The 26,622-nt window shown below is 32.4% G+C and overlaps 1 protein-coding gene across 1 annotated transcript in view; it reads left to right on the top strand.

The window, feature by feature from the left end:
* The first annotated feature begins 9,409 nt into the window (after positions 1–9,409).
* LOC134239310 (thyrotropin-releasing hormone receptor-like) overlaps positions 9,410–26,622 on the top strand; it is a 28,121-nt gene continuing 10,908 nt past the window's right edge. The window contains exon 1 of the mRNA XM_062721482.1: positions 9,410–9,553. The gene's annotated coding sequence lies outside the window, so the exon portion shown is untranslated. The remainder of the gene's footprint in view (positions 9,554–26,622) is intronic.

Here is a 26,622-nt window from a genome sequence, read left to right on the forward strand (position 1 = left end):
TTATTATGTAAATTTTGACAAATTTTGTAAAAGCAATACTCTTGAACATGTAGGAGGGTTGTCCCAGAAAAACACGAACATTTTCCATATTTTTTGTTTCACTAATACATGTATTATAAAGATAAAAATTGGTAAACAATATAATCAATATTTATTCAATAATTTAAATAAATTTCAATAAAATATCTCTATAAAAACATTTCTATATCTTATCATTCAGAATAGCAGTCAGCGCAACACGGATTATGTCAAATCTTCAGTCGTGGCTTTTTTTTTTCATTTTTTTCAGAAAACGTGCATTTTTCAAAATTGTTTGAAGCATATATTCGACACTGTATATGATTTTCATTTCGTTATCGAGTTATCCATTTCACAAATGCCAGGGTATTTATTTTTTACACAAGAACTCAAGATCATACATTTTCTAAGGATTTAATTTAAATCACATAATACATGTATTTCCGTATAGTCGAATAAAAAACGAAAACATCGCTATAAATGCACATTTTGAAAGTCATATGCGCCCACCACTGATATTCAACATTATTAAGTTACAACCACATGCTATTTAGTCAAAATGACGAAAATATCATTTACCAGCATTTTGCTAGAATGAATAATTTTGGTTCGGTTATTTATGAAATATTGAAAAAGTTCGCGTTTTTCTGGGAAAACCCTCGTATATTGAGATTTTAAAAAAATCAATATTGTTTACGGGAGTAAATAAAGGAAAAGTAGAAACTAGTAACAATTTGAAGAAGTAACGTAAAAGCTGGGGGTCGTCTTTCGGCAGCTCACACAAACATCCTACATGTAAACAGAGGGTGATGTTTTCATTTTCAATTCATTTTCTTTTAAGCTAAGAACTTGCATATTTTTTACACAAGTTTTTATTTTTACAAATAATATTTACATTGAAAATGTATGTATTAGGGTAGAGATTGATAGGATCTCAACAAAAAACTATCAATTGGAATTTTCTGAATTTTATGTATGTTTGTGTCATGGTTTGAAATCATATCAATAATTCAAGGCAGGTCATTGGGCTAATTTTAGAGAAATTTGACAATTTGGCAATTTAAATACAACTTTCATCAACCACAGAGGAGCTGAAAAAGCAGCATAAAATAATATAAAAATAAGATGAAAAGGGCTATATTTTTATTGTTATATCAATTACATTATGTAACATTGTTCACCCACAAACAATGAATGATTCCACGGTACTACTCTTGGGGATTCCAATGATTTTTTGGATCGCAAAAACAGCAATGATATAATTGTTGGTACAAAAAGAATGTTTTCATTTTTAAAAAAATATTTTTGCAAATGATAGAAAGGGGATTCAGATAACCCGACTTAGCTATGTAATTGTGCCATTTAGCCGCAGTTTATTGGTGTTTATAAATGTAATTTTTGCATTATCATTCATATTTATCTAAAAATTAAATAAAATGTTTTTTTCTACATATATTGAACTTTTGTATGATTGCGCGTTATGTCATTCTGAATTGTTTGTGTTAAAAATAAACCGGGTCGAAATTGTGCTAACATTGGATGGTGGTTTCCCCTTTGATGCATAGCACTGTAATTTTGTCTCCGCGACGTTGATAGCGTCATTTTGATTGGCTTTCCGTTTAAAGGAATTAACGACATTGACCTATCACAGGAAAGCTTACATTTTGAAGATTAACATTGTTGTTGTTGAATCTTAATGTAATGTGCAGAAGTTTATGTATTTTCGTTTCAAAGAAAAGAGGTCAATTTTACCACGGTAAGTAATTTGAATATTTTTATGCAAAATACACTTTTAGAAAGCTGAGAAAATTTCAAATCTGAAATTTGTTGTTCTGTAATCATATCAGAAAATGATTCACCCGGATTTCATTTAAAAGCCGTCACCCCGACGCAAGTTTTGAACAGTTTTAAGTACCTTTAAATATAGGCATACTTTAGTTGTATCGTAAAACCACAAGAGAAATTAGAAAATTTGAGATTAAATAATATTAGACTTTTTGGAAAAAATCTTTGAAAAGAATGGTCATTTTATACTACATATAACATGTATAAACAGGGATCTATATACAAATGTACAAATTTCATTCTGTAACCAGAACTACATATGAATTCTGAAATAATATAGAAAAAAAACCGAAGTTCTAATGTGATAAAAGAAAGCATTTATATGAAGCACAATGGCATAATATAACAAAGATTCTGTAATAGTCTCATTACAGAGCTCGGTTCACTTAATGCATTAATCCATAAAACGGCCCTGCAGATATACCATTTTATTAACTAACACTATCAGTTCCATTTTAAACATCAAAATAAAGTAAAGAATTTCATTTACTATGAAATTTTTCTTCTTAAACTTCAGGTCTTGGAACACCGGCTTTATGGAATTGAAATGTTCTTGAATTTTAGTGTAAACACGTTTATTTAAGTACTTTCAGAGATGAAAACTAATATGAGCGCACCCTCTGATTTAAAAAAGAATAAAAAATGTCTTGCAAACCTCAAAAACAGCTCTTTCATTTACTAGTTGCTAATGATAGATCAGATGTTGTCCTCTAGCTGTATCAAATATTGAAAAATAGCATCTAAAATTGGCAGTTTTTGTAGACTTTTTCAGAAAATGGTTAAATTGACGTATTTTGTGACGTCATAATGCATTGACTAGCAGCCAATTACTTCATTGTTTAAAGAAATGCAATCATCAAAGGTCTTAATGATATATGTAATGCATTGCTCACTAAAATTAAGCATTTTCTGTTTTTCAGAAATTCACAGGGCCAAAATACGACAAAAGTGAACCTTCTTCTTTAATTCTGTGGTATAGAGCAGTTGCGGTTAAGAAATTTGTATCGGAAAGCATTAAATACAGATGTAAAGACAGACGAAGGGACGGAAACAGAGAGGTACAGCTGAATAGACGGACAAGGGATATAAAAAACAACATCTGAATGTCAACGTTGTATAACGGCTCCACAAAGTACTCTGAACAGGTAACATGTATGTAAAAGACTGACTGAGTTCCTTATTGGTAATTCTAAAGTAGTCTTTCTTTTAAAAAGAAGTCTGTATTTATAATTCAGATATTTATTTAGCAAACGGGAAAACGTCGTTATTTTACGTCTTTAAATTCAAAATATTACGTGTAGTAAGTTAAAATTGATCTATGGATATGTGTGCTATAATTTTACTAATAATCCATTTCGTAGTTCTATCAGTTATTGAGATTTTGTGCCTGAGATGTTTTGCGGCTGTTATTTTTAAGCAGTAAAATACAATGACGTCATCAAATGGACCTAATTAAGTTCATTAACTTAACAATAAGGTACAAATTTAAGGTTGCTTGCTTCCTCAAATAGTCCCTAAAACGTTTTACTTTCCCACCTGAACGGTGAACGAACGGTAACGAACACAGAGCGAACGGCACGTGAACGAAGTGCGAACGCTGAACGCAACTTGGTGAACGATATGTGAACGGTAAACGGTGAGTGGACGCAGAACGCCGACGGAGCGCAAACGCAAGCACAAAATGAACGGTGAACGATTTATTCGGAATGCCTCCGATTTTTTCGTTGCATTGAAATTATTCTATAATTCTATAATTCTAATTTCAGGTGCTAAAATATAAATAAACAGTAGATAAATAAATAAAACATTTTTTCTGCACATACCTATGTTTAAAATCGATATTTTTGATAACATGATCTTAATTGCCGTAAAACATGTGTGTTTGTTACCGAACGCGTGTTGAATATAAAATTAATCTATTTATATAGTAAATATGCTTATTCTTTTAACTAGTAAAATAATGTGGACTTAAGAAGATAAAAGTATTACTTATAGAATGAATTAATAACATTGTATCCGGTTGAAACAACCATACATGTATGTACTTCCTGCCAAGGCGATTCTGAGTTAAATAACGGATTTTTTAAAATTCACAATTGTCTGTTGACGTATATATTGCTTGAAAACACTCGTATTTTAAAATTCTAATGCAAAATATTGTATATAAATGTGTCATTTTTATTCTTTTATGATGATTATTTAAGCTTCTACATGTATCTGTAGACATTTCCTGGCCATGATTTTACTCGGACAAGGTGATGGAAAGAGGCATTCAAATTATTTGCAATAGATTAAATTTTTCAAAACTAAATAAGTAAAGTGCTGTCATAGTTTTTATTGAACAGAGAAATGAACCAGAGAGAGAGAGAGAGAAGAGAGAGAGAGAAGCCTCCATTCTCAGATATATGTTGTATCAAATAAAAATTCTTATTAGTTTTCCTAAATATTCCAAGCAGTAAAAGAAAACATTTTTATGATTAACAGATACATTTGACGGTAATCATCAGCTTCTATTTTTCACCTTCAACTTCACACCGTTCACATGAAGTCCACGTGCTTGTCCTGTCAATCAAAATCATTCGACACAGTGGAAGTGTGGAAATTCGTTTCATCGAACATGCCGAAGGTAAAGAGTCACTTAGTATTTCAAGAAAGTTTTAATATTTTCCCTATCATTTCTGATTTTTGCATTCCTTCAGAAAAATATAAATAAATAATGGGAATATATACTTGGAAGGATTAAACCTGAAATTAAATTTGAAACATATATCCCAGATAGCATGACTTTGTTGGGCCAACTTTGGCAAAAGGTTGTATTTTTGACATTTGGGGGAACAACGTTGGGCCAATGTTGGACCAATGTTACCATGCAAACCTTTTTGACCTTGACAGAATTCCTATGTTGGTCCAACGTTAGCAACTTCCATTTACTTTTCTTTCCAAGGAAGGAGGAATGTTGATGTTTGCCCAACATTGGTCCAATGTTTGTAATACACCCTTAACAAAGTGTCTTTTAAAGTTGGTAGTAGTATGTTGGCCCAACGTTGGCCCAATGTTTGTAATACACCCTTAAAGAAAGTGTCTTATCGAGTTTATAGTAGTATGTTGTCCAACATTGGCCCAATGTTTGTAATACACCTTCAAAGAAAGTGTCTTATCAAGCTAGTAGTAGTATGTTGACGCAGCGTTGGCCCAATGTTTGTAATAAACCCTCAAAAATGTCTTATCAAGTTGGTAGTAGTATGTTGGCCCAACGTTGGCCTGATGTTAACACGAGTGTTCTTTTGTTAGGTGTTTCAGAGTGTGATACTTATTTTGGACCAACGCTGGCCCAATTATTATACAGCCAACTAAGTGATGGTGTCAAATTTAACTGCTGAGCTTTAAGTTGGGACAACGTTGGTTCTAAGTTTTAATTTAGGTGCACATTCTGAAATAATTAATAGGACATTCTATGTCCATGCTTTTAATTGGATGACTGTTTTTATTCAGATCTGATATTTTCCTTATATTGACTTTGAACTTAAGTGATCAGAGCACCAAAGAGTGTTTTATTATAATTTAGGAATTGTGCGCATGGATGCTTATTTATTTAAAATAAAACCCTTTAAAAAATTATGCTTTTCTCATGAGCGTTGTATTCATGAGAATTTGGGGAAGTCTGAATGAGTTCTCAGGAACAGGATGTGAATGAATCCTACTATACATAAATCAAAATGACACAGCTTTATAATTATATTGAAACAAAAGTTAGGCGTTCGCTAAAGCTTGGAGAGACGCGCGGCAATTAAAACACCAAACGGTGGAGTGAGTTGTCAGATTCACTTGCTAACAGGTGGTGATAGACTGAAAATGCAAGGGGCAAGTAAAAAGAAGTTAAAATCAAATTTGTGGATTATACACTTGCTATAGCTGCATTTAGAAGCGATGTAAGTATCTTTATTCTTATTTATTCAGGTTTACTGTTAAAAAATCTTAATGTAATAATTAGAATTTACGCAAAGTGTATAAATAAAAAAAAAACTTCTTTATAGTTTTGTTGATATCGCATATGAATTAATTCCCCTGTACACATTCCAGTAAAAGACGCGCACTTAGCGTTAACCCGAAATATTGAAAAGCCCGCAAAATAATGTCAAAGAAATTGTGACGTCGTTTTAATCTCGCAGTGACGTTATAATTTCTGTACACTGACGTTGCAGCCAGAGGGTTAACAGACGACAAACGACAGGCTTCTTTTGGCGGGACGATCCCTGAAATGAGGTCGTAGAAACCGAGGTCCTGTGTCACAGTAAATGCTGTATTTTCAAAGTCCATAATTTGCGAGAATAAGACAGAATTTGCAGCTTTCCAGCGTTAAATGTTGGTGTCCCCATATGCATGAACATTCCTCATGGGGGATGTTAAACATGCCACCAAAAATAAAACACAATTAATTTAGTAAAAAATAACATTAAAGAAGGACAACTCGTATATATCATATTAAGAACTAAATGAAATCATCAAAGATAGAAGAAAATTTATCAAAGTTGCGACATAAATCAATAAAAATCTTACTGTTGCATTGAAATCTAGAGTCTTTGATTTTCGAAGAAATGCGAGAGAGACAACTCGTATAACGTGGCAGTAAAGTTAAGGTTCACCGAGTTAATGACCTATTGAATTTCTATAAATAATAATTTATTTAATTACAGATTACATGTTTCGTCATAAATGTTACTTGACCTGCTTCTCACCGCATACAAACTACGTCACGTTTTCCGAAATGACGTCACATTGGCAAGTGGATTGCGATCAGTGACTTGTTTTAACTTGTTATGTGGGATTTAACTAACGACAACGAGGAAGTTTTTATGTAGTTTGATGATTTCTTACAAGTGAAGATTTTGTGGTATTTTAAAGAATTGTCTTATGACGTATTTTTGTATGATGTCATAGTTAAGTTTTCCCATGCAAATTAGGTTTCGCCTCCTTTTTAGACGTAACTATGCTGCGCTCTAATTCTAAGCGTTAAGTTCTTTTATATTTAACAGTTTGAATTTATTTCTATTTGTTTTTTTTTATTTCTTGAAGTTACAATTTTAAATAAGTTTATGTTGGATTTCTCTTAAAAAAGGACAAGAAACGCCAGTTTGAGTTTGAGTTGGGTCAAAACATTACTTAGAATGTTCGAACTCTGCAATATACATACTACGTAACTTTAGAAGCATTTAAAAGCAGCAATGGATCTTCAAAATTTATTCAAATGTTCCTTATATAAGTAATACTATCTACATAAAACCTTTAGATAAAAAACCCCATGGGATTAATTAATAAAAACGCAAAACTTTACACCCAACTGCAAACAATAATAACAAACATCCACATTAAAATGTAAGCAAACAATACAACAAAAGAGCTTTTAGAATCTTATAAAAACCTATGGTTTTACAAGGTACCCTGAAAACAATCCATGTGAATTGGCTTATTACAACCCTCTCCAAAATCGCACTAGAATGACCTCATAATAGAGAGAACTGAGTGTGTTCGAATGTAATGAAAACACTACTTAACAGTTTGTTATTACTGATATATTCATCACTTGATTATCCGTTGTTTATAGTTTTCTCTGTCTTTGATACTTCATTTTTAAGTATAGAGGGTTTTCTTTGCGGGTGAGAACTTTGGCAATTTGCTACGTCAAATATATACCAACAATTTTTTATATAAGCTGAGACATGGTTTCAACACCTTGCAAAGGAACACTCAGAAACATATTGATTATTTTTACGATTTACATTTTAGCGAGCTAAAATTGCCAAAAATTAAAATAAGCTCAAATTAGCACCCCGCTTAAATAAGCCCATATATGATTGTCTGTCTAATCATGACTTTCAATAAATAATAAAATAAGTGTTTGTATATACGTTCATGATGATGTATTTTTGGGGTCAGGGTTTCCTGTAAAATTTACGAACATCGGTCTCCCACGAACAATGTAAATTCAAAATTAGTACTCTTGGGTATTCCATTGTTTTTTTTATCGCAAAAACAATAATGACATAATTTTCGATAAGAATCTTTTGATTGAAGTATCTTTGCAAATGACCAGTACAGAGGTAAGTATAATTACAGATACCACATTTATTGAAAAAAGGCATCAACGATGCGAAAAAATGAGTATATGTATTTTTTTTTTACATCCGTGGAAAATTGTTGTAAAAAGAATAGATAAGCGCCCAAATTGATGTTGTTCAGTTTGGTTTAGTTGAGTTATCTTTTTGTTCTTTCGGGGTTTTCATTTAGTCAGATATGATTTACATCACGTACTTTTATACGAGGGCCGTTCAAAAATTACGTGGACTGTGCTATTATTAACACCTACAAACGTCATATAGTTATAAAATTTCACAGAAATAAGTATCTTTAAGATTCAAATAAATTCTGGGCAAATTTCTGTATTTTAAAAAAAAATTCTACGAAAATTATTGGTATGTTTATATCACTGATGGAGAGGGACGGAGCACGGCGAAAATTATGTGCATTGCTTGAGATATCGCCAACATTGATCCAAGATATGCATAATAAAACATGTAGTAAACCAGGGTATTCTTGACATTCGTCCACAAATAGCAAATTGAAATTTTAGATCGCTAGAGCTCTGTAAAAAGGCTATACCTGGGAGAAGATTATCGACAAAAACTTTATCCGGACTGTAAAGAACGTGGATTATAGGCACCAATATAATAATATATCTCATAAATACCTGCAGTTTAAACAAAAAAGAATATTCTTTGCTTGTTAACTCTTTGGAAAATGTTGAGGAAATGAAAGCTCAATCACATATAGTTTTATAATGCCTGTGACGACGAAGATTTTGATGATCTGTGACTTAATGATATTGCCTGATAAATCACTCCAAATTGATTCCGATTTACAACACTTTGAAATGAAAAATTGAAGACCATATAAGTAAAGATTATTTTACATTATGTGTGACATTTTGCCCGATTATGTCGTCAAATATTTTTTCTGTGCAACAAGTCCGCGTAATTTTCGATCGGTCCTCGAAATTATGTAACTTTTTGTGTTTAACTCATGCATAAAATGTACACGTATAGTTGATAAAATAAATTTAATTTAATTTTTTATATTAAAATGTGGGATAGAACCACATTCTTTCGTATATTTCAAAGCCAAAAAGAAAACTCCGTCAGTGTTCATTTCCATTATCCTAAAATAATAATAAAACTGGGCATACATTTCAAATTGTGTTTTTTTTTCATGCATCAGCTAAAGACCCCTTTAATAGTTTGTTTTCAGTGTACATTGTTTGAAGTCTTACACTTTTAATTATTTATTTGTAAATGTCGTGTTCTGATACAAGCTTTTTAGTAAATCATTATCAAATCAATAAATTTATTACAAACGAAAGACAGAGAGAAAAATCGAGATGCGCCTCAGTGTTTTCATGTATTATCTAACTTTCGTCAGCTGTGGATCTAGAAAAAGCTGTCGTCTTCCTCAACTACTGCGCGCGCAATTGACAGAAAGCAGTGTCGTCTATTGAAAACGGGGAGACATATTTACGCGCGGTTTTGGGAAAACATCAAATCGATCTCTTTTGTTAAGACATCGGAAAAAATACTATATCTAGCACATTCTGGACTCATCATTGAAAATACTTACTTCGTAACACCATCTGAAAAAGGTAAATCAGGTATATATTTCTAGATTAATTGACATTTGTTAATATTTTTAATTTATCTTATCAAATGAATTTTGTAGTTTTATAAGAGATATAACAAGTTAAATATTTTTTTATCTATTTTGTCGGTCAACACAACTGGTAATGTATTTCGTAATAACCGATCCAAATTTCTAATTTATAAGTAACATTACACAGACATGGTAAACAATTATTTTATATTATCTTTGTACATTACTTTAAAAATATATAAAAATTTTATGGAAGGATATTTTGGTCAGTGAGATACACCGTGGATTGGATGAGACCGTATATACCGCGGTCCCATGTCGTAGTAGGTGCTGGCACAAAAAAGGCATTCTATGTATTAATTTACAATTCATTTGAATTCATAGTGGCACAGAAACCTTATGTTATATACAATTGTTAACACTAGAAACGGACAGTAAAATTATATAATAATAAAACAATTATTATAGGCCTGAATGTGCAGAGAACAGTTCATGGTGTTCTTTTGACCTCGGCCAACATTTAATTATTGTATATTATATTCAATTTGAAATAATTTGACAATGCTCTTTATCTTTAGACTGAATTAAAACTTCATCCCAAAAAGTAGATGAATTAAATCCATTCATACATTTTTTTATATAAATTGTTTATGCTTTTTTATGGAGCAAATCAGACATTGTTTGAAAAACTGGTGCGCTAGAGTTTTTTTTATATTTATATGATTCCTTATTTTAGTTTTATTCTTTATGTAATAATTCAAATCTTTCTTTATAATTTACATTTGCTTTGCAAATCATTATTACTAATCGAAATATGTCTAGCCGTAAAGTTTTAACGATTTGTGTTTTCGTCCTAACCCTTTGAAAAAAACTTCGACCAGACTATTGATATTTTAATGGTGAAGATGCTGACTTCGGTTTAAACTTTTTACATCTTATCGGGCTTGATTTGGACACTTTAGAGCAGGACCTCATTAAAGCTTGTTAGCTTTAATATGGCCTATCATGTCTGAAAAACCTTAATGCGCTAATCATCAGAAGCAAGTAAATGAAAAAAAAACTTTTGGGGCATTGATATATGGTGACAGAACTGTCCGGGGTCTTAATCTAGGCATGATGAATTATCAGAGAAGCCTCTTCTCGACCCTCAGTGTACAATGTTTAACCCCAGACTGGACTATTCAAAGGAAAAAATCAAAAGTAGGGTACAAATCTAATTGTAATGCACTTAAAGTATGTAACAATGTACATCGATTGATTGTAAAGAAAATATTTAAAAAAAAAACATACAAATATAAAGGGAGAAACAAAATTTGCCTAAATATAAACCAAGATATCGAATAATATTGCCAAAAATATATTCAAACAAGATTTGTTTCCGAGAGAGAGAGAGAGAGAGAGAGAGAGAGTTGTCAAACATATTCTTTTTTTCAAAAACACTCAGTTAATTACCATGAGTTAATCTACACAAAATAAGTATAAATATGTTAATAATCAAATATAAACTCAATCTTTATAAAATAATTTTATCATGTTTAGAATATGTCATAAATCAAAGACAAGGCATGTCTTCTAATCATCATTCTTTTACCAATGCACTCTTATATAAAAGGAAAAACTATCAATGGACTACCTGTTAAATACAAATTTGAATTTTAAAAGAAGGAATAAACAAATTTACGTGTGGCAACAATGTCTTTTTTAACCCTATCGAACAATACATACAGTTCTTCAATCAAGAACATTAATTGGAGTTCGGAGGTCGCACTTGTACACTGTATATTAAGGAAGAAATGTAGAAGAGAATATAATACATAAACTGGGACATGACATTTTTTTATTCCTCTTGTATTAAATAAGATAATATTAGTGTGCTACTTCTCTGGAATGAATCTAGGTATATCATATTTTTGTACTGTTGTTGAATACCACAACCGACGGGCACTATATACGCATGTTATCTACAAGCAGCATATTTAACTGAAATATATTCATCGTTTTCAATATATTTTATTCCCATCGATAGGTATTAATATCTCACTATTTCCAGTGAGGAGACTTTAAATAATTTAATAAAATTTCACTCTTTCTCAATCATGCGTCATTGAAATCGATATCAGGAAAATTGCGCCAGAAATAATATCTTTATTCGTGTATTAACTTTTGCAAAAATATATGCTGATCACAGGTGGTGACCAACACTATTTTGAATATTTAATTTAAGTGTTACGGATTTTCCCCATGACCAAAATAACCCACAGATTGGATCACCCCAATTTATGCCCTGAATATTTAATCTACGTATCGTAATTTTATTTGTAGATATCATGGGAATATTATCAATCATCGTATGTTATTAATGTATGCTTTATAATTCATTGTCTATGTTTATTTCATGAATATCGTTTGGTTTTATTGTACAAACCCGAATTTCCTCCATCAATTAGCCCAATCGTAATAGCAAATGGCCGCCTGGCATTGTTATTCAATCAAGGTACCCAAATCCAACTTGGCATCGTTACCAAAACAATTCCCAAACAACAAATCATCCCTTTTCCCGCATTTGTAATGCTAAAGCCTTTACTTGATGCGAAAGTTATGAGTGTTGCCATACAAACGTCGCGCGAATACTGGCGGTACCGCTTGTTATTCGCGCGTGAACTAATTCGCACCGGAATACCAAAAGGTATATAAAGAAGGCACTTTAGATTTTTCTTCAGTCTGGGGGGTTGGTCAGCCCCTTTAACATCTGACCAACTCAGAGTCCCAACTCCCCATCATTGGGTAAAACTGAGGCCCTCACATTGGGTAAGTTTATCCAATATTGGGTAACCCAATCTACCCAATTATTATATATCCTGACCCAACCATAATCAGCTGAACAGATTGTCCCATTGTTGATATTGAGGAACCCAATCAGCTGCATGACTATTATATTTATCCTGACCCAACCATAATCAGCTGAACAGATTGTCCCATTGTTGATATTGAGGAACCCAATCAGCTGACTATTTAATATATATCCTGACCCAACCATAATCAGCTGAACAGATTGTCCCATTGTTGATATTGTGGAACCCAATCAGCTGACTATTATATATCCTGTCCCATTATCCATAAGTATACTCTGTTTGTATTTTATAAATCATAAATCATTATTGTTATTGTTTGAATAAATTCATTTTTATAGATAAACAAATCTTGTTGATTAATAGAGGTAAATCTCAGGAATAAGAGGACCCACATAATTTTTGTAACACCCAAGATCGGGTCACGTTAGAATTTGGTGTCAGAAGTGGGATATCCATTTGCTTATTTCTGTTTACCAAAATTTTTCTATTATAAAGACAAAAGAATTTTTAAATTTTTGTATATTTTTATTGACCCAATCAATTTTTGTACCCAATAATTACAATGGAAACTGAAGAAAGTTTGGATTCAGAAGTCACTTTCAAATCACGCCCATCCTCGTCCAATGCTGTGGAAGATAATCGGGATCATAATTTACCTGCTCCCAGTCTCCAATCTTCCCCAATGGTATCAGATTCAGTACCGCCTGCAAAGAACAATCAATTGGACATGTTAGTGTCTATGGTACAAAGTGTTAACCAACAATTGTTGGGTATGAGACATGAATATCATGAATTGAGAGATCATGTTAATCATTTAGAAAGAAAATTTGAAAACCCAACCTATGACAGGGGAGACAATTATCACACACCCAGTGTCTCAATATCCAGACCCATTCACCCAGTCCACTCTTATGATGATTTCCAACCCCATATTCATACAGACCCAATGAATGGGCAAATGGAATATACACGTCACCCAAGAACAATGTCGGGTACCCATTATTCCCCCTTACTTGAAATCAATAGAAATGAAAATGGAATGCCTCTCCAATCTACACCCAAAACCCATGTTACTATAAAACCCCAAACATTTGATGGATCAGAGGACTTTGATGAGTACCTTGCCCAATTTGAAATTTTAGTTGACTTGCATGGGTGGGACTATAAATCAAAATCACTATATCTAGCCAGTAGTCTGACGGGTAGTGCCCGTGCCCTCCTGAGTGAACTGAATGAAATCCAGAGAAGAGATTTTAACTCCCTCGTGAAAATCCTAAACAGGAGATATGGCTCCATTGAAAGGTCTGAAATGTACCGTGCCCAACTCAAAACCAAAACTAGTGGTGCAAATGAATCCTTACCCGAATTGGCCCAATCTATTAAAAAGCTAACTCGTCAAGCTTACCCAATGGCTGACCCAACCATTATCAGCATTCTGGCACTTGACCAATTTATTGATGCCCTACCCGATCCAGAAATGCGATTAAGGTTAAGGGAAGCTAAGCCCAAAGATATAAACGAAGCCGAAATTTTGGCTATTCGGCTAGAAACATATAGACTGGCAGATGCTCAAAGAAATAAAACAATCCACGCCATAAGCGAATCAGAACCCATTCAAAACTTGCGGGATGATCTCCAATCCCTTACCCAAGAAATCAGAGCCCTAGTAAGAAATTGTCAGATGCCTACCCATAATTTGGCAGAAACCCCATATGCACATTATTTATATGAGAACTCATACCAAAACCCCTATGCAAATTTTTCCAATATGGGCTCATACGAAAACCCAGTCACACCTGACTACCAAAATAACAAACCCACAAATGACGGACCCAGACCCCAAGGTTCACCCTACCAAGGAAATCCTAACAAATGGAAAAATTTCCCCAAGAACCCAAATCAAAATCATTTCCAACCTCAAAAACAGGGAAACTACCCAGAGTCGAATTCGGGGGTCGGAAGTCGACAGGTTCAAGGGGCAGGCCCCAACAACACTCACCATTAAATATGGTTCAACCTCTCTCACTAAAGCCCAAACCCAATATTGAAAATAAAACAGAAATTGAATCCAAGAAAGATATCCCTTGTACTGAACCTATCCCCAAAGAAATTTTAGTGAGAGATATAAATGGGGGAAATGATGGAATTTATGTTAGTGGAAAAATTGGAAATAAAGAAACAAATATACTAGTAGATACGGGTGCTAGTATGACTATTGTCAGCACCCAATTCTTCGAAAATTTGGATACTACGGAAAAGCCCCAAATTACCCCGGTATCTATCAAACTTACATCTGCAAGTGGTACTGCAATCCCAGTTAAGGGAGAATGCCCAATCAAAATATCCCTTGGAAACTTTCATGTTACCCATAAAGTACTGGTGGCCAATATACAAAACCCATGCATATTGGGACTAGATTTTATGACCCAGAATTCATGTGAACTTTTTGTGAAACAGATGAAACTAAAGGTACAGGGTATAGACATTCCCTGCTTTAGTAAATCTTGTGTAAATGTTGTGTCTTGTGGCAAGATAAGTCTTGCTGAGGATATTGGAAATCCTCCCCATTGTGATTATGTTGCTCCTGCAAAGGTAGATAACCCTTTATTTAGGGATGAGGTTGGAAAAATAGAACCTATCCCAAGTTTTGTTGAGAAAAATGATTTGTTGATTCCCCTTGAAACTGTAGACAGAGAAGTCACAGTTTGTCACATGAATGTGAATGAAAATACCCAATGTGCCACAGTCAAATGTGATGACAAAATACTAAATGTATTGGAAGACCCAACCAATACCCAAACCATTAATGCTTGTAGCCAAGAGCTCGGCTCTCAAACTCCAAACCACTTGCTATGTATGAATGTTGAGAATGTCCCCAAAGAAATTACAAATGGATCAAAGAAAGAGTTCCATTTGAATGAAAATTGCCATGAAGCTTTCGACAAACTCCAAAGAGCCCTAACAAGTTCCCCAACCTTGTCCTACCCCTACAATGGAAAATTACAAAATAGTGTTGGAAAATCATATGTACCATACCCATCACTTAATCGAGATATGATGATCCCTAGTTCATACCTTGCCGTGAGGGACCCGGAGCCTTCCAAACCGTATGATGTACTTCCGGACATTGATCCTGGACATTTCCCAATGACGCTGGATTCGTAATACATGGACGTGCACTGGACCTTTTGGATATTTCAAAGGACTATATCGTATAACTTTGTGAACATTATAATAGTGAATATTCATGGTGTGGATCGAGATCTGTGTCCGTCATGGCTTTTCTATTCCAGAGGATCCAGGATGTGAAGATGAACTGTGATGAACAAAAACATTTTGGTAAAAGCTAATGTATTGATGATTGATGAACTGTTATTCATAATTTTGTTATTGCCTATGATTATAACTGGTTGACCACATTGTAATTATTGATATTTTGTATGATTGTGGCCCATGATTCTTTTTATTGCAAATGTTACTCTTCATGACAATATTCCCATGAAATATAATCCAAAAAATGATATATGATAAAACGATCCAACATTCGGGACGAATGTTTTCATGGAGGGGGAGCTGTGTTACGGATTTTCCCCATGACCAAAATAACCCACAGATTGGATCACCCCAATTTATGCCCTGAATATTTAATCTACGTATCGTAATTTTATTTGTAGATATCATGGGAATATTATCAATCATCGTATGTTATTAATGTATGCTTATAATTCATTGTCTATGTTTATTTCATGAATATCGTTTGGTTTTATTGTACAAACCCGAATTTCCTCCATCAATTAGCCCAATCGTAATAGCAAATGGCCGCCTGGCATTGTTATTCAATCAAGGTACCCAAATCCAACTTGGCATCGTTACCAAAACAATTCCCAAACAACAAATCATCCCTTTTCCCGCATTTGTAATGCTAAAGCCTTTACTTGATGCGAAAGTTATGAGTGTTGCCATACAAACGTCGCGCGAATACTGGCGGTACCGCTTGTTATTCGCGCGTGAACTAATTCGCACCGGAATACCAAAAGGTATATAAAGAAGGCACTTTAGACTTTTCTTCAGTCTGGGGGGTTGGTCAGCCCCTTTAACATCTGACCAACTCAGAGTCCCAACTCCCCATCATTGGGTAAAACTGAGGTCCTCACATTGGGTAAGTTTATCCAATATTGGGTAACCCAATCTACCCAATTATTATATATCCTGACCCAACCATAATCAGCTGAACAGATTGTCCCATTGTTGATATTGAGGAACCCAATCAGCTGCATGACTATTATATTTATCCTGACCCAACCATAATCAGCTGAACAGATTGTCCCATTGTTGATATTGAGGAACCCAATCAGCTGACTATTTAATATATATCCTGACCCAACCATAATCAGCTGAACAGATTGTCCCATTGTTGATATTGTGGAACCCAATCAGCTGACTATTATATATCCTGTCCCATTATCCATAAGTATACTCTGTTTGTATTTTATAAATCATAAATCATTATTGTTATTGTTTGAATAAATTCATTTTTATAGATAAACAAATCTTGTTGATTAATAGAGGTAAATCTCAGGAATAAGAGGACCCACATAATTTTTGTAACACCCAAGATCGGGTCACGTTACATAAGGTTTCATGAACTTTGACGTTAAAAATGAAAGTGGAATGGAGAGCGGTGCCGAATATGAAAGTTTATGTTTATGTTTATTTCAAAGCTTTTGCTTGTTCGGTATAATAAACAATTCATTGCATGAATGTTCGGGAAACATGAAAACTTATTCAGCCAAGAAATATCATATTCCCCTCGGGCAAAACCCTCGGAATATGATTTTCTTGGCTGAATAAGTCTTCATATTTCCCTCACTATCATGCATAAATGTGTAATATTTTACCCTTACATGTATATATTAAACTCATTTCTAACTTTCTTTTTAAAAACTAGGACCACACTAGTATGAAGTTTATGTTTACATGACTTTAGCACCATTGGAAACTTGACTTATCTAATCTATTTATTTATTCAATCAACAAACTTGTTTGAATGTATAATTATCCAATTTAATTAAGAAATAAATAACAAGTTTATTAACTTCAATGGGAATTGAAGTGGGTCGGTCACGTGATCAAATCCTGTGAAGGCCGAAGACCTTCTCAGATTAGATCACGTACCGACCCACTTCAATTCCCACTAAAGTTTATAAACTTGTTATTTATTACTTATATATACATTTGAGACAGACAATTGAATATTTTCGAATTAAATTATTGCAATAACCGTCCGTCGTAGATTTTGAAAAATGACGCAAGGTATAAATCGGGTTGAATGGCGGTTACGCTTCGAATTCACAAGGCTAAGGAATTTATTTCTAAGGGAATATTTTCTAAAAGGCTTCTTCTGATCGGTAATAGTGAACAGATTGTTGTCTGGAAATATTTTTATTCGAGAAAACTGATAATCAAAGCTGAAAAGACTCAAAAAACACGTCCGAATCGAAGATCGATGATAAAAAGTTGGGGGGAATTTCGGTCGCCAGAAAGGGATGGATGGATCCCATGGATGGAAACACTTGACCGAGCCATTTAATTTGCAATTAATTAGATTTGATAAAAAACATTTAATCTACGATTTAAATGAATACAGGCATATTTATTGCAATGCTTTGATATTTTCCAACAGATTTACACATTTATCGTGAGTAGAATTTAATGAAAATATTATAGTTTTTCATGGATTTTTAACTAATGGTCTACCCAAAAAATAGGATAAACTTTAGAGACTGTGTAGCTGACAAAAGTGTCATAAAAGTTGTAAACTAACTCTAGTTTTCATGTTTATATTCTCTATGTACGCAGGTTAAATCGATAGCCAAAAAATTGTATGAAATACTGGTTTACATTTTAAATAAAATAATAATTATTTTACTTGCTTATTTTGTTCATTTCTATACATGAAAAGCAAGTCATTTTGTACCGGTAGAGATCATTGCACCGTGTGATTAGGTCACATATTGACCTCTGACAAGCTTCATGCAGAATTGAAGATATTTGTTCTCTGTATGTTTATATAATGCTGAGATACCACAAATGTATATATTCTTTTATAATATTCACACGTATTTGGTTAAAATATTAAAATTTTGATCAAGAAAACTCAGAATAGAAATGTTCCAAATCAAAACATACGAGGTGTGATCAAAAATTCGCAAACTAATTGAATAACTTCCATACAAGAAACAATATTTGGTTTTAATGTTGATTATATTTTAAATTAATCCTCCCCAATTTTAATGCACATCAACCACGCTTCTGCGCATGTGCGAATCACTTGATATTGGCGGTCACGTGACCCCCTCCGTAGCGTTCTGTCACAAAAGTTAAAAGATTTTTCCGAGTTTTATATTTCTTTCCATGTGTGTTAATTTTTACGAGAAGAACAGTTAATTTGTCAGAAATGGTCATATCAGGGCAACAAAATGGGTGGATGAAAACATCCGTTCCAAAAATAAGCATGGCGACCATTAAAACACAAATCTTCTGTCTCAGGAGAGACCTTTATTCAAGGTGGATAGAGGTTGGGTGCATCCTTTTTATCATATCTAATCACCCATTCTCAATATAAGGGCACAAATGCCTCTCTGATTTTTTAAAAAATGAAGTTCAAGATAACAATTTTTTTATCAATTACTTTTGAAAGAAAGTATCTGAAGATTTTGTTTCCAGATTTTTTTCATCAAATTATAATACATGAAATAATGACAAGACGATAAAGTAGAGGGTAATTTTATTCAGAAATGTAGCTTGAAATGTACGTTACTCTTTCTTCAATGTCCAAAAAAATTTGTCAAAAAAAAATGTAGTCATTAAAATCACAATTGGAATATCTCATCTTAACACCAGCACATCCTACCAACTCTGCCAGCAACATATTTTCTCGGCATACGAACGTGCGTTTGATTTTTCCTTTCAAAAAACAAAGGTTACTTTTTGATCCAGATGTGTAAAAACATTTTTAAAATATATGCTTTAAATTCTTCTCTCTGTTTTGTTAAGAGCGATCAGTTTGGAATCTTGTCATTTTTAATAGATACTGGAACCTAACATGTACATGTAGTAAAATTCTATTTTGTAGTTACTGTCTTTTTTAACATATATCCATGCCGATTTAGAAAACTATGTAAATGTAACGTACATTTCAAGATATATTTCTGTTTAATAAAAAGCTTAAAATTCATCTAAAATTCATCTAAAAATTCATCGTTTTGTTTCAGTTTATTCCAAAAAAGATTCTCTATGTAATCACATTGTGTTATATGTCACAATCACCACTATAAAGACACGATTGCCTCAGAATATGAGTAGGTAACGTACATTTCAAGCTTGTAATAATATGTAAATTAGTAATAAGAAAATATTGAAAAAAAAGCAATTATTGACATAAAAATCATATCAATGAAGCGTTTTAAGGCAGTAATATAAGAAATCATAATGTAACAAACGAGGTTATTGTCATCAACTACATGAATGTTACGTCACTTCGGTAACGTTCATTTCACATATTATTGGGGTGTCCCCTCCACCTCAGTTCATAACCATTCTTTTGTGCTGTTTCGCTGAAATTGACACCGGTCGTAGCCTAGTTACTTCTAACTGTGTGCAAGGTTACAGACAAAAAAATATAAGAGTCAGATGTATTTTGCTATGATCTAACAAATGTTCGTGTTTGGCCATTGAAACTTAACATAAATCTATTCCGAATATATCCATCGACAGTCTTGTTAACAATTTCATTTAGTATGTTGCAACATCGTTTTTCAAAACACAAACATACGTGCTTTTCAGCAGATCTGGAAAAATATAACCCAAAATGCAATGATTCAAACAAAACTGAGTATTCAGTATTTGAAATGCAAGTGACCGTCTTGTGTTCTAGGTTTATTTGTTTTGTTTCTTTTTCTTGTCTTTTTTTTTTTTTTTTTTTTTTTTTTTTTTTACCAATTATAAGCCTATGCACACCTTGTTTTAAATTATCAACAACAATTCAATTAATATTGACGAAAAGTCGCACATGAAAAGTAAACAAACTGCAAAACGGTTGCCAAAGATGAATTTAAGACACTTAGAAATAAATTTTCTAGCATGTGGTAACAGTTTAAAACATTTACGAGGATTGGGGTGCATTTAGATGTGGCCAGTTGTCAAATGGATTGTAACGATAATTTTGTTTCGCTCGTGTAAACGCAATTCATTGACTAAATTAAAAAAATGTCAGTTAGAAATACATAAAATGTACGTTACCATACGTAACGTACATTTCAAATATAAAAATAAATTCTCTTCCACAAGCATAAGTTAGACGCGCAATATATTGATACTATTTGAACCTGCATATCATAAGAAATGCATCATACAGGTTTCGTATTCAGAAATATATACCAGGTATCAAAATCATATTACATAATAATTGACCTTAATATATTTTTTTCCTCAGCAGAGACGTTTCTTTTCATTAATTTTGGGATTTAGCCGACCTCCAACCTTTGAAACTTTCCTTTGTGTACACATTCGAGTGTGTGAAAGTATTAGAATACATGAAAATTCGTGCGAGATACACTTAATTCGAATTTCATGGTAACGTACATTTCAGTCACGTACATTTCAAATGATCACTTTTCATGTAAAAAATAATTTTTAATTGTGTTAAGCAAAACGTTTTTGCCAGTTTACAGCATACAAGGGGTTGCTTATTCAGAGTCGTCTCATATTTTCTACTTAATATGTATTCTTAATGGAAGAATATAGGTAACGTACATTTCTTTCTTATCTCTACGATTTAAAATGTCTTTCATTCCGTAAACATATTTATAAAAGTTGCTCAAAATGTTCAATTTCATGTTACATTATCTAAGTAGGAGTAATTAACCCTTTGAAATTTCAAATGTAGCCCATCAATAAATAAAGGAGAACAAAACTATCAGGTGTATAATCTTTGTGTTTGCTTGTAACGTGGTTGAAATAGAATTAAGCGACAGGGACATTGCTCAATAAAAATTATTTATTATCACAAAAAAAATGTATTTATTGTTATGAAAAGAAATATATATGATACAAGGTTTAACTTATCAGAAAATTTTTACTTGAGAATCAAAACTATATATTACACAGAGGGGATTCAGAATAATATTTGCCTCGGCGACAGTAACGTACATTTCAAATAGGCTACTATATTTGAATTTGGAACTCCTTAAATACCCTTTCAGATCGATAATTATATGAATTCTTATTCAGTGTTATATGACTATTTATAATGTTGATTTAAAAATTACATCAGTGGCATTTCTTTTAAATGATAATGAGGCGACATCATTTGAGCCCTTATATTGAGAATGGGTGTAATATGTTTAAAATTTAAAGTAAACGACATCTTAGGTGTTTAATACTTATATCATTGCTCAAATATTCAAGTATTTTTCAAAGTGCTAATTGGAGGTCTTTGATAGCAAATTGCTAAATTAAAAATACATATCTTTTAAAACTTGCTTTCACTGGGCAAGATGACAAGTATCATTTTTAACCATCAGCTTTTATTCACTAAAACGATTAATCTAATCATTAATTGAATTCATAGGAATTCATTTATCTCAATAAACTGTGTACAAATTATTATATGATACTGTAGAGGGATATTACAATAAATTGTACAGTCGTTTGTTGAACGAGTTCGACTGAGACAACCATTTTTCCTCACACGTGACCTAAATAGTGACGTCATTTTCACATTGTGACGTCACAAACAAGGAAAGAAACTTTATTCAGCAAATGCTATTTATAGACCTTGTGTATAGCTATGTGTGTACTGAATTTCATTCTAATCTTAATCGTGGTTTTATAGATATAGAGATAGTTTGCGAACTTTTTGATCACCCCTCGTACACACAATATATGTTGTTCTTCAATTAAGTAGTTCCTTGCTTTTTTTGGTTAAATCTGACAAATTTCGATGCAAAAAATACCGGTTTTTCTTTCGGAGAAAAGCTGAAAACTATACAAACATACAAACTTAAAGCTACAGCGAGCAGTTCACTAAATAATAACCCTGCTACAATATAGTTAAAAGACAAAGTCCATGTTTTGGATTGGGAGATTCAGATAAAAAGTTAAATAGGTGGTGCGTAATGGCATTATGTAATAACAAATCTGTGAATTGATCAATTAATTTTATACAATGGTATATAAGGAGCTGCGGTTAAGAGATAGGTACCCTTCAATATTATTTATAAAGAGGCAGTGTTCATATATGGCTCTGAAAAACCCAAAATATATAATCGATCAATATGTAAAACATGAGGTGCACGATGGCATAATACAGAACCCGCATCGTTATTTTTACAGGATACACGATACGGTAGGATACACACACAATACGATAAGATACACACACGGTAGGACAGGACACACGCATGATAGGATAAACGCCAAACACGATAAACGCAAAACACGATAAACGCAAAACACGATAAACCTGATAAACGATATTCACGGTAGGATAAACGCAAAACTTGATAGGATTGTTTCAAAATGCGGAAAGTTTTCTTACAAAACGAAAAGATTATTATTTTTTTTTATTTACTGTATTATTTTGATTTAAACACTTGCAAAGCTTCAGGTCTAAATAAAAAAGTACATTTAATTAGCATAATACAAAAAAAACAACTTAAGATCACTGTGGTAATTTTACAAATTTTTTTTATTTATATACATAATTTTTGACATTAATTAAATGGATTATTATAAAATGGAGACTGTTATTTTTTTTTTATTTCTACTCAAGGGTGTGAATTTACGATTGTTTGCGTAAAAGTCGAAATTTTGATCTCTAGGTTGAACTATAAAGCGTTTAATTATGGATATTTTCACACACATGTAATTGTTGCACTAAAATTCCTTACATAATCATGTGCCGTTTCTCACGGGTACTATTATAGATTTATAAAACTCTATCAATAGATTTATTATTTATGAAAAAATGTATACATTTGCACCTAATAAATTTATCTACAAAGTTACTGAGTACTAAGTCATTTCACTTAAGAAGTTTACTCTATAAATTAAATATTTGTATTTGATGTATAAAGCTTACAAACTGCGGTGTATCCAAAAATCGCAATTAGATATCAAAATCTTAGGAAAAAAATACATGTAGAAGGCCGGCCGAAAGAAAGGTTTAAAGAAATCGGCTTTAACAAAATTGATAAATTTTTACACGATAGATCTATCAAGAACTATATAGTTCAAGAAAATTAATTTCCTGAGTAGAAATCTAAATAATTTTAATATAATGGCGCTCTGCATTAATACATGTAAATTGTGTCAACGGAATGTGAATCTGCTACAACTGCACATTTACATGTACGTTTACGCTAAGCCCTCACTTATGTACATGTAAACATGATATCAGATACTTAAAACCTCGTATTAATTAACGAACATTGCCATTAAACTTTGTGTGGACTGTTTCTTATTATAACAAAAGATAGTTTAAGTGGGCAAATGAATTATTAAACCCTAAAAATTATTTCAGACTTACCCGGTAATCTCATATGAGGCGGGTGTTGAAAGTCCGTAATCAATTTAAAAATTAGATAGACAAATCAAACCAAAAGGTCAAAAATAATATTGACTTATTTACATAAACATAATGGAAACATTGTACAAAACAAATAAATCAGTCGATTGATTTAAGGGACTTCATTTCATTAAATTTATTTATTTGAATTTTTATTTAAAATTCAAGCAATGAGATTTTGAATAAAATCTTAAATAAGTGTTGTTCACACAAGTTAGGAACAAAATTCCGTAAATAAGTAGTTTCATTAGAACCTGGTAGTATTCGAGGTTACAAATTTACCCCAGGTGAGAGAGCAGTACAGGTATGTTGTCGGTGAACACACACGAGCCGAGGTGTCATTTAGGGGAGAAGGGGGAGGGGGTGTTGACCGCACAGGAAAGCAGTTTGCTGATTAGAGAGATACATATAAGTGTCAGTTTTATGGGAAGGAAAGCTTTTCAATTTGACACTCAGATTTATTATATTTTCAGTTTATTTCCACACCAAAAAGGTAAGCTGTTAAAAAAACATAATTTTCCCCTGTATATATTATTTTTAGATTATCTAATGCTAGATAAAAATTAAAAAAAAATTGCCAAAGTGTGATAAATTGGGTAGAATATTTTCATGCATTATATTTAATTTATAATCTTGATTTTCTGAATTAAGAAATATATCAAGGAATTTAGCTAATTAAATAATGATAAAAAATAAACTAAAAAATTGAACGTATACGGCCAAAATCGGTGTTAAATCATCTGGATCTATGTCTTATGGTTTATTATTTTTCTAACATCAAGACTTTTAATAATTCTGCATACATGTACATGCAGATCAGAGGCGTAAAAATAATACTAATATTATCAGACGATAAACAAGGGTGGGGGGAATGAATATTGCATTTTTAAAAAGTTACATATCAATACCGCCTGCTTATTATTTATTTTGGTTCGGGTATGCATACATCGTACCTTACCAAAAAAAATTCTAGTATCTCTGGTTCATTTAAGAAAATCATATTAATAATATTTAATTTTGACCAAATAAATCATACAATGCGATAAATTATAAATAAAAGAGCAGCCGATCGATTATAATATCATTTCCAACAATAGAGTCACTGTTTAAATTTTAATAATCACTCTCTGCTTGACCATAAGTATTTATTTCATTAATTTATTTTATTATTAATTAATTAATCAATTCATTTATGAATTTACGTTATTTATTTATTCTTTTTCTTCTACTCTTCAATATTTCTTTTAATGATGGAAAACAATGAGATAAAACTTTCATTTCTCTTTTTCGGTTGAAATAATCTTATTTTAGTTCAAAGTATACACGCTATAACTTGCGTCAGTTTAAATTAGATAGGAAATGTTTAAATTTTGTTTACCAAAAAAAGTTATGATAATGCTGTAAATTACATCATAAAAATTAAACGCGTTATAAATTTATCAAATAATTATTTTTTATTTCCCTGCAAGGAAAGAAAAATAGCTATTTTTAAATAAATCCATCATGTGACGCCGTCGCTACTTTTAGATTGATAAACACACATGGCGTGAAGAAAACAAAACAGGCCGTTTAAGATACTACTCACTTTTGACGTGGATGGCAAGCGTCTTACTCTTAATGATACCTATATTTTTATGTAATCAGTATCAACCATCTTCTCTGTAATGACGCATATTTACCTTTTGTTAATAATTGTTGTCAAAATGCAACATGCCTCGTCTATGATTCCCATGGACATGCGTATCTATATATAGCAGCATACCTTCTATTTACGCACTTCCTTCATCAATATTCATGAAAAGACTGAATTCGTAATTGCCAGATATTGCTTAACTGTTTTCATATTATGACAACGTTCATAGTAAAATTTTGTGGAAAGTATTATTTTTCATTACACTTCATGTGTTTCAAATCATTTATCATTTTGTTTCTCACAATATTCGGGGTCCATACCGCGTGTAGGACTTTAACAAAACGAAAAAGAAACTCGGAATAGCTCAGTAGTTTCTTTCTATGGTAAAGTTAAAAGCAAGGATTTCCGAATATACACGATAAACGCAAAACATGATACACGATAGAATCTGATAAACGATCTACACGATAAACGCAAAGCACGATAAACGGAAAACACGATAGAAAACGCAAAACCTGATATACGGAAAACACCATACGATAGGATACAATAGGATACACGCATGATACGATAGCATACACGCACGATACTATAGGATACACGCACGATAGGACACGATAGAATTGTAAAGAATAACGATGCGGGTACTGAAACAATGATTCTGTTAAAATCTCCTTAAATTTCATTCTGTGGTAAAGTTGGAGTTGTGGTTAAGAAATTGGTACCTCAAAGCATTACAAAAGAATGTAAAGACAGACAGACGAACGGACAGACAGCCGTACAGCTTAACAGACGGACAGACATTCTGATCACTACATACCCTTTTTTCAAGCAGGGAATATAAAAAAAAAACATCTGGATGTCTACATTTTTCAACGACTTCACAAAAGTACTCAGAACAGGTTATGAAAAAGGATGATTAAGTTCCTTTTTGGTAATAAAAATGT

The sequence above is a fragment of the Saccostrea cucullata genome, unplaced genomic scaffold, assembly GCF_032062105.1.
Source record: "Saccostrea cucullata isolate Sc308-1 unplaced genomic scaffold, CSIRO_AGI_Scuc_v1 ctg3115, whole genome shotgun sequence".
NCBI classification, from domain to species: domain Eukaryota; kingdom Metazoa; phylum Mollusca; class Bivalvia; order Ostreida; family Ostreidae; genus Saccostrea; species Saccostrea cuccullata.